Raw genomic sequence first — 5,884 nt, forward strand, 5'->3', positions numbered from 1 at the left:
TGATGGCAGCATTCGCGTGAAACTGAAAGCGCGAACCACTGCTTTTAATCAGGGCAAGGTGACCGGAAACATGACCGAATACAAACAGTGTAGCTATTCCCTCCACAAGGCAATCAAACAAGCTAAGCGTCAGTATAGAGACAAAGTAGAATCTCAATTCAACGGCTCAGACACAAGAGGTATGTGTCAGGGTCTACAGTCAATCACGGATTACAAAAAGAAAACCAGCCCAGTCACGGTACTAGGATGTCCTGCTCCCAGGCAGACTAAATAACTTTTTTGCCCGCTTTGAGGACAATACAGTGCCACTGACACGGCCTGCAACCAAAACATGCGGCCTCTCCTTCACTGCAGCCGAGGTGAGTAAAACATTTAAACGTGTTAACCCTCGCAAGGCTGCAGGCCCAGACGGCATCCCCAGCCGCGCCCTCAGAGCATGCGCAGACCAGCTGGCTGGTGTGTTTATGGACATATTCAATCAATCCCTATCCCAGTCTGCTGTTCCCACATGCTTCAAGAGGGCCACCATTGTTCCTGTTCCCAAGAAATGTAAGGTAACTGAGCTAAACGACTACCGCCTCGTAGCACTCACTTCCGACATCATGAAGTGCTTTGAGAGACTAGTCAAGGACCATATCACCTCCAGCCTACCTGACACCCTAGACCCACTCCAATTTGCTTACCGTCCAAACAGGTCCACAGACGATGCAATCTCAACCACACTGCACACTGCCCTAACCCATCTGGACAAGAGGAATACCTATGCTGTTCATCGACTACAGCTCATTATTTAACACCATAGTACCCTCCAAGCTCGTCATCAAGCTCGAGACCCTGGGTCTCGACCCCACCCTGTGCAACTGGGTACTGGACTTCCTGACGGGCTGCCCCCAGGTGGTGAGGGTAAGCAACAACATCTCCACCCCGCTGATCCTCAACACTGGGGCCCCACAAGGGTGCGTTCTGAGCCCTCTCCTGTACTCCCTGTTCACCTACGACTGCGTGGCCATGCACGCCTCCAACTCAATCATCAAGTTTGCGGACGACACAACAGTGGTAGGCTTGATTACCAACAACCACGAGACGGCCTACAGGGAGGAGGTGAGGGCCCTCGGAGTGTGGTGTCAGGAAAATAACCTCACGCTCAACGTCAACAAAACTAAGGAGATGATTGTGGACTTCAGGAAACAGCAGAGGGAACATCCCCCTATCCACATCGATGGAACAGTAGTGGAGAGGGTAGCAAGTTTTAAGTTCCTTGGCATACACATCACAGACAAACTGAATTGGTCCACCCACACAGACAGCATCGTGAAGAAGGCGCAGCAGCGCCTCTTCAACCTCAGGAGGCTGAAGAAATTCGGCTTGTCACCAAAAGCGCTCACAAACTTCTACAGATGCACAATCGAGAGCATCCTGTCGGGCTGTATCACCGCCTGGTACGCAACTGCTCCGCCCACAACCGTAAGGCTCTCCAGAGGGTAGTGAGGTCTGCACAACGCATCACCGGGGGCAAACTACCTGCCCTCCAGGACACCTACACCACCCGATGTTACAGGAAGGCCATAAAGATCATCAAGGACAACAACCACCCGAGCCACTGCCTGTTCACCCCGCTATCATCCAGAAGGCAAGGTCAGTACAGGTGCATCAAAGCTGGGACCGAGAGACTGAAAAACAGCTTCTATCTCAAGGCCATCAGACTGTTAAACAGCCACCACTAACATTGAGTGGCTGCTGCCAACACACTGACTCAACTCCAGCCACTTTAATAATGGGAATTGATGGGAAATTATGTAAAATATATCACTAGCCACTTTAAACAATGCTACCTAATATAATGTTTACATACCCTACATTATACATCTCATATGTATACGTATATACTGTACTCTATATCATCTACTGCATCTTTATGTAATACATGTATCACTAGCCACTTTAACTATGCCACTTTGTTTACATACTCCTCTCATATGTATATACTGTACTCGATACCATCTACTGTATCTTGCCTATGCCGCTCTGTACCATCACTCATTCATATATCTTTATGTACAAATTCTTTATCCCCCTACACTTGTGTGTATAAGACAGTAGTTTTGGAATTGTTAGTTAGATTACTTGTTGGTTATTACTGCATTGTCAGAACTAGAAGCACAAGCATTTCGCTACACTCGCATTAACATCTGCTAACCATGTGTATGTGACAAATAGAATTTGATTTGATGTTGATTGATTTGATTTGATTTTAACCTATTAAAAACAGATATGTAGCAATGAGGTTTGTGCAGTAGGCTATAGGCCCAATACATTATCACTACATATTGGCTGTGCTTGAATTGCCCTGCCAATGTTGTTCTTCTCAGACCATTTTGAAATTATATTTCAAAACTTTTGGCATATGATCACACTGGTAATAGATCATTGTTGTATTACTTTTGAAGCACAGCTGAATGAGCATAATAATGAGGTTTTTAACATTTTACTGGACTGGTGGCCTGCATCTGATGGTCAGTCGGAGGGAGGGAGGGAGACTCACCCAACTCACCATACCTTCACTGTCCCTCCCTCTGCTGGGAAAAGGGGGCACAGTCTTCCAGCTGATGGCGAAGACTCACGTCACACTGCATTATTTCTGTTTTAATCACCAGTTCATGTTGTTACTCCTATGACCAGAGACAGTGAAATATTCCTTGACATTAAAAAGACACAAGCTGCTAATAATAACAACGCAAGCTTACCGGAACACTTTGCTATACTCATTCATTGCAGCTGTAGTGCTGGTTGTAGCTTGAGTGGGGTAAAAATGCATGGGTCAGAGATTGAGGACAATGTGGTGATGAGATTGGACTATGGCCATATACTTCAGAGACTAACGTACTGAGACCAACATAGCAGACAGCAGTAAAAGAGGACTCAGTAAAACACTTGCTGTTAGGAAACTATCAAATTACAGTACTTTTGTTTTTAGGTCTGTGCCTGTCCAGTTTTGTTTTGGTCAGTTTGTTTTTATTTATTTTATTTATGAGTGGAAGTAGGGAGAATGTGCATTTAATGGCTTATACAAGTGTTGACCGTGCTGAATAACAACTTGAACTTACTTACTTATTACTGATAACTTATGGTTTTAAAAGTTTTGAAATCTCACAGTATCAACTTTGCTGTGCACTCAAGGCTTCTTTCTAACCTGTGCAGACATAGTGATCTGAGCTATCTGATTGGCCAGCGTTAGGCCTATAGGTGCAATTGATTTGCTCTCTGGGCCTGCCGGGTATGCAGAGTTCTACCTTCACACATTAAATGTTTCAAAATTGGAAAAAACTTTGCCTCCCCAGCGCTAGGGCTGCTGAATAAAGTGCTACATTTGGCATCAACAGCCACTCCATATTTTTAAAATGCATTTTACTAGGCAAGTAATTTAAGAACAACTTCTAATTTTAAATGATGGCTTAGGAACAGTGGGTTAACTGCCTTGTTCAGGGGCAGAACAACAGATTTTTACCTTGTCAGCTCAGGGATTAGATCTTGCAACCTTTCGGTTACTAGTCCAACACTCTAACCACTAGGCTACCTGCTACCCCACGCACTCTTGCTCCGGAATGGGAAAAATATCCTTTCTATTGTATTCAAGTTAAATTATATTTTTCTTACAATAAAATAATGGCATGGTGCATAGCCAGATAACATACAGTAGGCCAACTCATATTCTGTTCTTCTGAAATACATTTTCTTCATATCATGTTTCTTTAGACCTGCCTAAAATAAATTATGGATGTGTTGTGATGGTGAATTGATTAAGTCAATTGATTCATTAAGACTTAAAAATTGTATATGTTCCAACGACGCCATCGGCTTGTATGGGGCTTCCCAGTGTTATTCTGGTCGCAAACTGGTTGGAAAATGAATTTTTTTATGTCTTTTCACTGACCAGAATATGACGTGTTCTTTTGGAAACCAAAAGGGTTCTTCAAAGGGTTTCCTTATGGGGCCAGCCAAATATCCCTTTTACAGTGCCTTGCGAAAGTATTCGGCCCCCTTGAACTTTGCGACCTTTTGCCACATTTCAGGCTTCAAACAAAGATATAAAACTGTATTTTTTTGTGAAGAATCAACAACAAGTGGGACACAATCATGAAGTGGAACGACATTTATTGGATATTTCAAACTTTTTTAACAAATCAAAAACTGAAAAATTGGGCGTGCAAAATTATTCAGCCCCTTTACTTTCAGTGCAGCAAACTCTCTCCAGAAGTTCAGTGAGGATCTCTGAATGATCCAATGTTGACCTAAATGACTAATGATGATAAATACAATCCACCTGTGTGTAATCAAGTCTCCGTATAAATGCACCTGCACTGTGATAGTCTCAGAGGTCCGTTAAAAGCGCAGAAAGCATCATGAAGAACAAGGAACACACCAGGCAGGTCCGAGATACTGTTGTGAAGAAGTTTAAAGCCGGATTTGGAAACAAAAAGATTTCCCAAGCTTTAAACATCCCAAGGAGCACTGTGCAAGCGATAATATTGAAATGGAAGGAGTATCAGACCACTGCAAATCTACCAAGACCTGGCCGTCCCTCTAAACTTTCAGCTCATACAAGGAGAAGACTGATCAGAGATGCAGCCAAGAGGCCCATGATCACTCTGGATGAACTGCAGAGATCTATAGCTGAGGTGTGAGACTCTGTCCATAGGACAAAAATCAGTCGTATATTGCACAAATCTGGCCTTTATGGAACAGTGGCAAGAAGAAAGCCATTTCTTAAAGATATCCATAAAAAGTGTTGTTTAAAGTTTGCCACAAGCCACCTGGGAGACACACAAAACATGTGGAAGAAGGTGCTCTGGTCAGATGAAACCAAAATTGAACTTTTTGGCAACAATGCAAAACGTTATGTTTGGCGTAAAAGCAACACAGCTCATCACCCTGAACACACCATCCCCACTGTCAAACATGGTGGTGGCAGCATCATGGTTTGGGCCTGCTTTTCTTCAGCAGGGACAGGGAAGATGGTTAAAATTGATGGGAAGATGGATGGAGCCAAATACAGGACCATTCTGGAAGAAAACAATATCATGCAAAAGACCTGAGACTGGGACGGAGATTTGTCTTCCAACAAGAAAATGATCCAAAACATAAAGCAAAATCTACAATGGAATGGTTCAAAAATAAACATATCCAGGTGTGAGAATGGCCAAGTCAAAGTCCAGACCTGAATCCAATCGAGAATCTGTGGAAAGAACTGAAAACTGCTGTTCACAAATGCTCTCCATCCAACCTCACTGAGCTCGAGCTGTTTTGCAAGGAGGAATGGGAAAAATGTTCCGTCTCTCGATGTGCAAAACTGATAGAGACATACCCCAAGCGACTTACAGCTGTAATCGCAGCAAAAGGTGGCGCTACAAAGTATTAACTTAAGGGGGCTGAATAATTTTGCACGCCCAATTTTTCAGTTTTTGATTTGTTAAAAAAGTTTGAAATATCCAATAAATGTCATTCCACTTCATGATTGTGTCCCACTTGTTGTTGATTCTTCACAAAAAAATACAGTTTTATATCTTTATGTTTGAAGCCTGAAATGTGGCAAAAGGTCGCAAAGTTCAAGGGGGCCGAATACTTTCGCAAGGCACTGTATTTTCTAAATAGCACTTTTTTTACTAAGACTGTACTGTAAACGGAATTGCAGAGGATAAAGTTGGGTATTGAAAACATTGTTCATTACATTTCTATTTGTTTCCATCGTCCACAATTAAAGTTCATCTGCAACATATTCTTACATTTAAAATAGATCAAGCAATGGCAAAAACAAATCTACATCACAATTTTTCATACATCTGCATAAGGTAATTGTTTCACAATGAATATAAATACTGAGAGAATA

This window comes from Oncorhynchus tshawytscha, linkage group LG26 (genome assembly GCF_018296145.1).
Source record: "Oncorhynchus tshawytscha isolate Ot180627B linkage group LG26, Otsh_v2.0, whole genome shotgun sequence".
Lineage (NCBI taxonomy): Eukaryota > Metazoa > Chordata > Actinopteri > Salmoniformes > Salmonidae > Oncorhynchus > Oncorhynchus tshawytscha.